This window comes from Erinaceus europaeus, chromosome 17 (assembly GCF_950295315.1).
Source record: "Erinaceus europaeus chromosome 17, mEriEur2.1, whole genome shotgun sequence".
NCBI classification, from domain to species: Eukaryota; Metazoa; Chordata; class Mammalia; order Eulipotyphla; family Erinaceidae; genus Erinaceus; species Erinaceus europaeus.
The window spans coordinates 12,245,858-12,258,342 of record NC_080178.1 but is presented as its reverse complement, the minus strand read 5'-3'; the positions used below and the strand labels follow the sequence as shown (position 1 = coordinate 12,258,342).

At 38.2% G+C, this 12,485-nt stretch overlaps 1 long non-coding RNA gene across 1 annotated transcript; it reads right to left on the bottom strand.

Annotated features, from left to right (window-relative positions):
- Positions 1-4,465: 4,465 nt before the first annotated feature.
- LOC132533843 (uncharacterized) lies at positions 4,466-10,957 on the bottom strand. The gene is made up of 2 exons (XR_009545582.1): positions 10,854-10,957; positions 4,466-5,127 (listed from the first exon to the last, which is right to left on the bottom strand). It is a non-coding gene; the product is annotated as an uncharacterized LOC132533843 (long non-coding RNA).
- Between the last annotated feature and the right edge of the window lie 1,528 nt (positions 10,958-12,485).

Sequence of the window (12,485 nt, the reverse complement as noted above, 5' to 3'; positions counted from 1 at the left end):
CTAAGACTCACCAAGTGACACTGTAAGTCCCCACTGCTACTGCCCTCAGAGGCTGAAGCAGCAGGGGTGAGGTCCTGGGCTGTAACTGGGGAACAGAGAACTGACCAGGAAACTCAAGAGAAGATATACATCCAGGTGGTCTTGAGGTGAGCTGTATAATGGGAGCCTTTACCATTTACACATTGTTCTCCTGATGAGAACATGGTGAATAATTGCCTCAAAACCTAAAGACGATAAATGGGACTTGTTTAGATACTCACAGGGCCCAGCAGAGCTGCCCGGCTTGGCAGAGAAGCTGAATTGAACCCAGAGCTTTGGATCCTTCGGGTGTGAGAGTCTCCTTGCATAACCATTGTATTATCTCTCCCTCACCCTGCATTATCTCTTGGTCAGGAACGAGTGGTTAAGCTAAGAAGCCTACTTATAGTTTAAAAGCCCTCAGTCTCCTATAGCCTACAGGGAAGAAAAAGAACCAAAGAGACTTTAACAGCCACTGTGCTCCAACTCAGGGATTGAAATAATATTGAAACAACTGTTAATTTCCACAACTGTGAACTCTTTAAGTACCTTACTTAAACACAAGTCAATAGTGATCAGCCAAGAGTGATCAGTAATTTGAAAAGTACTGAGAGAGGGACCTCATAACGTACTATATAGAATGGTTAAACAAAAAAGACAAAATGTTAGAGAAATGAACCATGGCAAATGTCCAGCTAAACGCCCCCAAAGATTGAAACACAGAATGATGAGGTCAACATCCAAATGCTAGTTAAGGAAATAGTCACAGGAGTGAGTAAAGAATTTGAAAAAAATTTTATCAGAAATGCAGAAACAACAAATGAGACTGTGGAAGAAAACACTAATGATCTCAAGGTTATTAGAGAACTGAAAGCTGAAATCGCTGAGCTAAGAAGGCAACTAGCTGAACAAGCTAAAACAGTATCAGAACAGGGTAACAAAATAGATGAGCTCCAGAAAATAGTATAGGGGAGAGAGATTAGAATAAATGAGCTGAACCCAGAATAAGCAAGATTGAGGATGAATTAGAGACAACTAAAAAAGAAGCAAGATATCTCAAAAAGAGATTAAGAGACACTGAAAACAACAATATAAACCTATGGGATGACTTCAAAAGAAATAATATAACCATTATTGGCTTACCAGAGGAAGAAAGAGAGGGAGGGTAAGAAAGCATTCTTCAGGCCATCATTGCTGAGAACTTCTCTAGTCTAGACAACATCAAAGACATAAAGTTTCAGGAAGCCCAGAGGGTCCTATACAGAATTAAACCAGACTTAAAGACACCAAGACACATCACATTTCAAATGGAAAGGAATAAGGATAAAGAAAGGATCCTGAAGGCTACAAGAGAAAAATAAAGAGTCACCTACAGAGGAAAACCTATAAGATTAGCAACAGTTTTCTTCACTGAAACTCTAAAAGACAGAAGAGAATGGCAACATATCTATTGAGTGCTCAATGAGAAAGGCTTTCAACCAAGACTACTGTATCCTGCTAGACTGCATTCAGACTAGATGGAGGCATAAAAACCTTCTCAGACAAGCAGCAGTTGAAAGAATCACTACCACCAAACATGCCCTGAGAGAATTTCTGAAAGGTCTCCTATAAATAGTCAGACCACCATAATATGCCATTTATCAGAACACTCTAAAATTCTACAAGAATGGCATTAAATTATCTTCAATCTATGATATCAATAAATGCCAGTGGTCTTAATTCACCTATTAAAAGGCATAGAGTAGGTGGATGGGTCAGAAAACACAACCCAGCAATATGCTGTCTACAGGTAACCCACCTAACTCAACAAGACAAACACAGAACTAAAGTGAAAGGATGGAAAACTATCATACAAGCCAATGGCCCACAAAAAAGGGCAGTAACAGCTATCCTCATATCTGACATGATATTCTTTAAAATAAATAAAAATTTTAAAGATAGGGATGGACATTACTTAATGCTCAGAGGAGCAATCAATAAAGCAGACTTAACATCTATGCACCCAATGAGAAGCCATCCAGAAACATCAAACATTTACTGAAAGAGCTACAACAACACAGTAATAATAGAGGATTATTAACACACCACCCTCTCAACTTGACAGGTCATCCAGGCATATAATCAGCAAAGAAATAAGGGAGCTAAGTGAGGAGATAGAAAAAGTAGAACTTTTGGACATTTTCAGAGTCATTCACCCCAAGAAATTGGAATACACATTTGACTGAAGTTCACATGGCTCATTCTCAAGGATAGACCATATTATTGGCCACAAAGACAGTATCAGAAAATTCAAGAGCATTGAAATCATCCCAAGCATCTTCTCAGACCACAGTGGAATTAAACTAACACATAACAATCAACAAAAGATTAGTAATAGTCCCAAATTGTGGAAGCTCAACAGTCCATTACTTAACAACTACTGAGTCAAAGAGGAAATAAAGGAAGAAATCAAAACCTTTCGAAAGATCAATGAAAATGAAGACACAAGTTATCAAAATATTTGCGACACAGCTAAGGCAGTATTGAGAGGGAATTCATAGCCAAGCAAGTACACATTAGGAAACAGAAAAAGCACAAATAAGCAACCTGATTGCACACCTTAAAGACCTAGAATAAGAAGAACAAAGGAACCCTAAAGCAACAGAAGGACAGAAATAACTGAAGTTAAGGCAGAAATAAACAACATTGAAAACCATACAAAAGATCAACAAAAGTAAATGTTGGTTATTTGAAAGACTGAACAAAATTGACAAACTTTTAGCTAGACTCACAAAAAAAAATGGAGAAGACCCAAATAAATTGTATCATAAATGAAAGAGGAGATATCACAACAGACACCATAGAAATTTAACATATCATGTGAGGCTCCTATGAACAACTATATGCCACCAAGCTAGAGAATAGAGAACCTGGAAGAAATGGATGATTTTCTAGAAACCTACAAACTTCCAAATTTAAATAAAGAGGAACTATATAATATGAACAGGACCATCATATCTAACAAAATTAAAACAGTTATCAAAACCTTCCTAAGAATAAAAGTCCTGGACCAGATGGTTTTACAAATGAATTCCACAAAACCTTCAGGGAAGAGTTAATACCTCTACTTTTAAAAGTCTTCCAGAAAATTGAAGAAACTGGAATACTCCCTTCCAGATTCTATGAAGCTAACATCACTCTGATAACAAAAGCAGATAGGGACACAGCCAGAAAACTACAGACCAATATCTCTGATGAACATTGATGTTAAAATATTGAACAAAATTCTAGCCAACTGGATAAGGCAGTATATTTAAAACATTGTTCATCATAACAAAGTGGAGTTTATCCCAGGGATGCAGGTTTGGTTTAATATATGTACATTGATCAACATAATCCACCATATCTATAAGAGCAAGACCATAAGCCTCATGGTTATATTAATAGTGCAGAGAAAGCCTTTGGCAAAATCAACATCCCATTATCATCAAATCTCTACAGAAAATGGAAATAAATGGAAAACTCCTAAAAATGCTGGAGTCTATATATAGCAAACCTAAAGCCAACATCATACTCAATGGTGAAAAACTGGAAGCATTTCCCCCCAGATCAAGTACTACACAGTGCTGCCCACTATCACCATTACTATTCAACACAGTGTTGGAAGTTCTTGCCATAGCAATCAGGCAGGAGCAAGGAATTAAATGGATACAGATTGGAAGAGAAGAAGTCCAACTCTCCCTATTAGCAGATGATATGATAGTATACATAGAAACACCTAAAGAATTCAGCAAGAAGCTTTTGGAAATCATCAGGCAATACCATAAGGTGTCAGATTACAAAATTAACATTCAAAAGTCAGTGGCATTCCTCTATGCAAACACTGTTAGAAGAAATTGAAATCCAGAAATCAATTCCTTTTAGAATAGCAACAAAATCAATAAAATATCTAGGAATAAGCCTAACCAAAGAAGTGAAAGACTTGTATACTGAAAATTTTTACTTGATTTAAGACTCTCCATAAAGTTGATCATGAGGGATGCACCAACAGTGTACCAGAATTCCTTTCTGTCCACATCTTCACCAACACTTGTCATTTCCTACTTTGGTGATGTGGGTCAGTTTCTCAGGTGGGTGCTGGAGTCTCAATGTGTCTGCCATTTGCATTTCTCTAATGAGACCTTTTTATATGTCTATAGACCATCGCTATGTGTCCTTTAGAGAAATTTCTACATGGCCCAGTGATTATGCATTCAATTGAATTCTCTTGCTACAATGAAAATGTAACACTGGTAAAGACACCAGTGCCTACCTGAAAGGGGAAAGCTTCATGAATCATGGAGAAGTACTGCAGGGCTCTCTCTACTCTCCCTCTCTCCCTCTCCACTTCCACTTACCACCTCAATTTCTCTCTGTCCCTATCCAATAAATAAAATATTAAAAAAGAAAATTGTCTAGATTTCTCACACACTTTTTCAAATTTCTTTATTAGTGATGTAATACTAACTTATAAAATTATAAGATAATCTGGGTAAAATTCCACATGTTCCCACAACCAGAGTTCCATCATACACTTTTTCAATTGGTCTGCAATATCAATTCTTGTATTTCGTCACTTGTCTCTCTTGGTAGGGTAGAATTACTTTACAACTCTTTTTTCAAATTCTTCTAATGTTCTGTGGATGAACTCAATAAAAGTACATCATCTTATCCACAAAATAATTTGGAGGATATTGCTTATTCTTAGTACTATTCTGCTTTTAGTCCAGAGTCATTCCAGCTATCTGGAAGTATACAACTACTCCCAGTCAACTCTAAATAATATGTGTCAGTCACCTTGCATTTTTATCATCAGTAATCACTGCATTTTGTATGGATTAATTTTGTAATACACTGGAAAGAGGATTGATTTTTTTCCACTTTCAGCTTTATTGGGTTTTTTTTATTAGTGATTTACAAAATTACTAAAAACAGTCATTCCCACCATAGGAGTCCTGTGTATCCATTTCCTCCATTGGAATGCAGTGGTTGTTCCAAGATCACAGGTATGTGTTGACTATATTTTACCTTTTATCAGTGATTTAATGTTGATTTAAAACATTCTGAGATCGTTTAATGATTTTCCCGTATCTTTTTTTTTTTTTACGTGCATAACATTCCCCAGATTCCCATTTAACAATACAACCCCCACTATTTCATTCATCATTTTTCATGGACCTGTATTCTCCCCACCCACCCACCCACCCCAGAGTCTTTTACTTTGGTGTAATACTCCAATTCCATTTCAGGTTCGACTTCTGTTTTCTTTTCTAATCTTGTTTTTCAACTTCGGCCTGAGAGTGAGATCATACCGTATTCATCCTTCTGTTTCTGACTTATTTCACTCAACATGATTTTTTCAAGGTCCATCCAAGATCGGCTGAAAACGGTGAAGTCACCATTTTTTACAGCTGAGTAGTATTCCATTGTGTATATATACCACAACTTGCTCAGCCACTCATCTGTTGTTGGACACCTGGGTTGCTTCCAGGTTTTGGCTATTACAAATTGTGCTGCCAAGAACATATGTGTACACAGATCTTTTTGGATGGATGTGTTGGGTTCCTTAGGATATATCCCCAGGAGGGGAATTGCAGGGTCATAGGGTAGGTCCATTTCTAGCCTTCTGAGAGTTCTCCAGACTGTTCCCCACAGAGGTTGGACCAATTGACATTCCCACCAGCAGTGCAGGAGGGTTTCTTTGACCCCACACCCTCTCCAGCATTTGCTGCTGTTACCTTTTCTGATGTGTGACATTCTCACAGAAGTGAAGTGGTATCTCATTGTTGTCTTGATTTGCATTTCTCTGACAATCAGAGTCTTGGAGCATTTTTTCATGTGTTTCTTGGCCTTTTGGATCTCTTCTGTGGTGAATATTCTGTCCAAGTCCTCCCCCCATTTTTGGATGGGGTTATTTGTTGTCTTGTTGTTGAGTCTGGCAAGCTCTTTATATATGTTGGTTATTAAACTCTTATCTGATGTATGGCATGTAAAGATCTTCTCCCATTCTGTGGGGGGTCTCTTGATTTGGGTAGTGGTTTCTTTTGCTGTGAAGAAGCTTTTTAATTTGATGTAGTCCCATAGGTTTATACTTGCCTTAGTCTTCCTTGTAATTGGATTCGTTTCATTGAAAATGTCTTTAAAATTTATGTGGAAAAAAGTTCTGCCAATATTTTCCTCTAAGTATCTGATAGTTTCTGGTCTAACATCCAAGTCCTTGATCCACTTGGAATTTACTTTTGTATTTGGTGAAATACAGTGATTCAGTTTCATTCTTCTGCATGTTTCCACCCATTGTTTCCAACACCATTTGTTGAAGAGACTCTGCTTCCCCCATATAATAGTCTGGGCCCCTTTGTCAAAGATTAGATGTCCATACGTGTGGGGCCTCATTTCTGGGCTCTCAATTCTATTCCACTGGTTAGTGTGTCTGTTCATGTTCCAGTACCAAGCAGTTTTGATGACAATGGCCCTGTAATACAGTTTGAGATCTGGCAGTGTGATGCCTCCAGTTCTGTTCTTTTTTCTCAAGATTGTTTTGGCAATTCTAGGTCTTTTCTGGTTCCAGATAAACATTTGTAGCATTTTTTCTATTCTCCTAAAAAATGTGGTTGGGATCTTGATGGGGATAGCATTAAATTTGTAGATGGCTCTGGGTAATATATTCATTTTGATGATGTTAATTCTTCCAACCCATGAACATGGAATATCTTTCCACTTCTTTGTGTCTTTTTCAATTTCTTTGAGTAGACTCATAATTTTCAGTATACAAGTCTTTCAATTCTTTGGTTAGGTTTATTCCTAGATATTTTATTGTTTTTGTTGCTATAGAAACAGGAACTGATTTCTGTATTTCAATTTCTTCTAACTTAGTGTTTGCATAGAGGAATGCCACTGACTTTTGAATGTTAATTTTATAGCCTGACACATTACTGTATTGCCTGATGATTTCCAAAAGCTTCTTGCTGGATTCCTTAGGTTTTTCCATGTATACTATCATGTCATCTGCAAATAAGGAGAGTTTGACTTCTTCTCTTCCAATCTGTATGCCTTTAATTCCTTGCTCCTGCCTGATTGCTATGGCAAGAACTTCCAACACTATGGTGAATAGTAATGGTGATAGTGGGCAGCCCTGTCTCGTACCTGATCTGAGGGGAAATGCTTCCAGTTTTTCACCATTGAGTATTATGTTGGCTATAGGTTTGCTATATATAGACTCCACTATCTTCAGGAATTTTCCATCTATTCCTATTTTTTGTAGTGTTTTGATCATAAAGGGATGTTGTATTTTGTCAAAGGCTTTCTCTGCATCTATTGATATGACCATGTGGTTATTGGTCTTGCTAGTGTTGATGTGGTGGATCACATTGATTGATTTACGTATATTAAACCAACCTTGCATGCCTGCGATAAACCCCACTTGGTCATGATGAACAATTTTTTTGATATACTGCTGTATCCGGTTGGCTAGAATTTTGTTCAATATTTTCGCATCTATGTTCATCAGAGATATTGGTCTGTAGTTTTCTTTTTTGGTTGTGTCCCTGTCTGCTTTTGGTATCAGAGTGATGTTGGCTTCATAGAAGCTGGCAGGGAGTATTCCAGTGTCTTCAATCTTCTGGAAGACTTTTAAAAATAGAGGTATTAGTTCTTTGAAAGTTTTGTAGAATTCATTTGTAAAACCATCTGGTCCAGGACTTTTATTTTTGGGAAGATTTTTGATAACTGTTTCAATTTCATTAGCTGTGATGGGCCTGTTCATGTTTTCCACTTCCTCTTTACTTAGTTTTGGAAGTTGGTAGGTATCTAGGAAATCATTCATTTCTTCCAGGTTCTCTAGCTTGGTGGCATATAGTTGTTCATAGAAGCCTCGCATGATATGTTGAATTTCTGCAGTGTCTGCTGTGATTTCTCCTCTTTCATTTACTATCCGATTTATTTGGGTCTTCTCCCTTTTTTGTTTTGTGAGTCTGGCTAAAGGTTTGTCGATTTTGTTTACTCTTTCAAAGAACCAACATTTACTTTCATTGATCTTTTGTATGGTTTTCCTATTCTCAATGTTATTTATTTCTGCCCTAACTTTAGTAATTTCTGTCCTTCTGGTTGCTTTAGGATTCCTTTGTTGTTGTTCTTCTAGGTCTTTAAGATGTGCAATCAGGCTGTTTATTTGTGCCTTTTCTTGTTTCCTAATGTGTGCTTGTATAGCTATGAACTTCCCTCTTAGGACTGCTTTAGCTGTGTCCCAAATATTTTGATAGCTTGTGTCTTCATTTTCATTGAACTCTCGAAACATTTTGATTTCTTCCTTGATTTCCTCTTTGACCCAGAAGTTGTTAAGAAGTGTACTGTTGAGCTTCTACATTTTGGCACTGTTACTAATCTTTTGTTGATTGTTAAGTGTTAGTTTAATTCCACTGTGGTCTGAGAAGATGCTTGGGATGATTTCATCCCAATAGGATGAAATGAATAGGCTTGATGCTGTCTTTGTGGCCTAACATATGGTCTATCCTTGAGAATGATCCATGTGGATTTGAGTAAAATGTGTATTCCAGTTTCTTGGGATGAATGACTCTGAAAATGTCCAATAGTTCTAGTTTATCTATCTCTTCATTTAGCTCCCTTATGTCTTTACTGATTTTCTGCCTGGATGATCTGTCAAGTAGAGATAGTGGGGTGTTGAAGTCCCCTACTATGATTGTGTTACTGTTAATATATTGCTGTAGCTCTTTCAGTAGAAGTTTGATGTATTTAGATGGCTTCTCATTGGGTGCATAGATATTAATAATTGTTAAGTCCTCTTGATTGACTGATCCTCTGAGCATTAAGTAGTGTCCATTCCTATCTTTTTTAATCTTAACTATTTTAAAGTCTATCATGTCAGATATGAGAATAGCTGTTCCTGCCCTTTTTTGTGGGCCATTGGCTTGAATGATAGTTTTCCATCCTTTCATTTTAAGTCTGTGTTTGTCTTGTTGCATTAGGTGAGTTTCCTGTAGACAACATATTGTTGGGTTGTGTTTTCTGATCCATATTCCTACTCTGTGTCTTTTAATAGGTGAATTCAGGCCATTGACATTTACTGATATCAAAGATTGAAGATATTTTAACGCCATTCTTGTAGAGTTTTAGAGTGTTTTGATATATGTCCTATTTGTGGTGGTCTGGTTGTTTATAGGAGACCTTTCAGAACTTCTTTCAGGGCAGGCTTGGTGATGGTTGCTTCCTTCAACTGTTGCTTGTCTGAGAAGGTTTTGATGCTTCCATCTAGTCTGAATGACAATCTAGCAGGATATAGTTTTCTTGGCTAAAAGCCTTTCTCATTGAGCACTCGATAGATATCTTGCCATTCTCTTCTGGCCTGTAGTGTTTGTATGGAGAAGTCTGCTGCTAATCTTATGGGTTTTCCTTTGTAGGTGACTCTTTGTTTTTCTCTTGCAGCCTTGAGGATCATTTCTTTATCCTTATTCCTTTCCAATCTAAGTATGACATGTCTTGGTGTCTTTAGTTCTGGGTTAATTCTGTTTGGGACCCTCTGGGCTTCTTGAATCTTTATGTCTTTGGTGTTGTCTAGACTAGAGAAATTTTCAGCTATTATGGCCTGGAGAACGCTTTCTTCCTCCCCTTCTCTTTCTTCCTCTGGTAAGCCAATAATGCGTATATTGTTTCTTTTGAAGTCATCCCATAGGACTCTGTTGTTGTTTTCAGCATCTCTTAATCTCTTTTTGAGATCTCTTACTTCTTTTTTAGTTGTCTCTAATTCATCCTCAATCTTGCTAATTCTGTCTTCAGCCTCATTGATTCTATTCTCTCTGCCCTCTACTGCTTTCTGGAGTTCATCTATTTTGTTGCCTTGCTCTGATACTGTTTTAGCTTGTTCAGCTAGTTGCCTTCTTAGCTCAGCGATTTCAGCTTTCAGCTCTCTAATAACCATGAGATAATTAGAATTTTCTTCCATATTCTCATTTGTTGTTCCTGCATTTCTGATTACAATTTTTTCAAATTCTTTACTCACTCCTGTTATTATTTCCTTAGCTAATGTTTGGATGTTGAACTCGTTGTTTTGTGCTTCACCCTCTGGAGGACTTTTAGCTGGACTCTTGTCCTGGTTCGAGTCTCCAATATTTTTTCTTGTTGTTTTAACCATTTTATATAAGTTAACAGTTTTTTCAACCCCTGAGTTGGAGTTCAGTGGTGTAAAAGCCTTTTTTTTTTTCCCCTGTAAGCTATGGGAGCCTGAGGGCTTTTAAACTATCAATAGGCTTCTTAGCTTAATCACTGACTCCTGACCAAGAGATAAAGCAGGGTGTTGCAGAGATAATCCAGTGGTTATGCAAAGAGACTTTCACAGCCCCTCAGCTATGCTACCGAGGTATAGGTCTTCTCCTGAGTTTCCCGGTTAGATCTCTGTACCCTGGTGTCCCTCCCTGTTGCTGCTTCAGATTCTGAGGGTAGTAGCAATGGAGACTCAGAGTTGCACTTGGTGAGTCTCTGGGGAGTCCTTTCTCCCTTCAGCTGTCCCCTTGTTGGTGGAGCAGACTGGAGGTGGTGTCTCCACTGACAAACTGTTGAACTGTTAGCAGTCACTTAGTCTCTCCTTAGGCCCGTCTCTCCTCTCTGTCACCAGCGTGTTTGTACTCATGGGTGATTTACTGGGTTTCTGTGGTCATTCTAGTCCTGTCTTGTTTTGGTCCGGGTGGTCTCCTTTGGTATTCCTAGTTGATCCAGGAGAGGAGAGGAGAGGAGAGAAAGCAATCTGCTGCTCGTAGCTCCGCCTCCGGAAGTCAAATCCTCTCGATTTTCCCGTATCTTGAAATAACTTGATTTCTCTCTTTATTTCACTCTTTGATCAGCAGACTGTTCCTGGAACTGCTTAAAACTGTGTCACTTCACTACAAGTATTCTCGTCTTTTGATTTGTTTGAGTTTTTGTCCTGGTAGAATCATACATCATATACAAAAAAAGAAATAAAAACAGCAATTAAACAAGTTTACATTAGTTCCAAAGAGTGTATGTATCTAAAGGATGCTCTCCCATTGCTAGTCAGCTTGGATAGGTACAGTGACCAATGTCCAGGGTTTTCAGTAAATCTTGTGACAAGATGGGATAAGTAATATGAAGAGACTTGGAAATCTGTTTGTGTAGCTTCTATCCTCAATATTGTAAACCAAGTCCTTTTAAGGTGGCCTTATTTGTACATAAGGAGTTTAGAAATGTTTTGGTGTCCTTTTTCATATTATAAAATAAAGTTACAATTCCTATGAGGGTTATTGCTGGGGCTCAGTTCCAGTAACATGATTCTCCATGTTTTCTTTCTGTTTTTTTCTTCTTTTCATTTTATTTTTTTAACATTTTATTTATTTTCACTTTTGTTGCCCTTGTTGGTTTTTTGTTTTATTTTAAGTTTTAAATATTTATTCCCTTTTCTTGCCTTTATTGTTTTGTTGTTGTTGTTATTGATGTTGTTGTTGTTGGGTCGGACAGACAGAAATGGAGAGAGGAGGGAAGACACAGAGAGGGAGAGAAAGTTAGGTACCTGTAAACCTGCTTCAACTTCTGTGAAGTGACTCCCTGTAGGTGGGGAGCCAGGACTCGAACCCGGATCCTTATGCCGGTCCTTGTGTTTTGTGCCACCTGTACTTAACCCGCTGTGCTACTGCAAGACTCCCACCCTTGTTGTTTTTTATTGTTGTTATTGATGTCCTCACTGTTAGATAGGACAGAAAGAAATGGAGAGAGGAGGGGAAGACACAGAGAGGGAGAGAAAGACTCCTGCAGACCTGCTTGACTGCCTATGAAGTGATTCCACTGCAGGTGGGGAGCAGGGGCATGGAACTGGGATCCTTATTCAGGAGCCTGGAACTGGTATCCTTGTCCTTGCGCTTTGTGCCACGTGTGCTTAACCCCTTATGCTACCGCCCGACTCCCATTTTCATTTTATTTGATAAGACAGAGAAAAGTTGACAGAGGAGGAGAAGTTAGAAAGGGAGAGAGGAAAATAGACATCTGCAGATCTGCGTCAACACTCCTGTAGTGTCACCACTGCCTGAGGGGAGAGAGGGCTTGAACCTGAGTCTTTGTGCCTGACAATGTGTGTGCACAACAAGGTGCACCACTCGCTGGCCTATAAGTAATTTTAATTATAAAAAAAACCTCTTTTGACAATCATTTTTCTATTTCAATGTTTTTATTACCAGGACAAGTTCACGAAATGAATTTCTCAGGCAAGTGAGAAAGTCTCCTTTCTCAAGTCTCCTTTTATGGTAGGGGCTCATCCTTCTCATTCACTTCTCTCAGACTTGTTAGTGGCCCAGGTGCCCACACGGTTGTTGTACTTGCCTTTATGTGGCAACTTGTCAAACCTACAATACCCAGGTCAGCAGCTATACTAGTACAGAAGCTTCTGTGAAGATAGTTCCTCAAATGTTATTCATAAGTCAGCCAATGCTAAG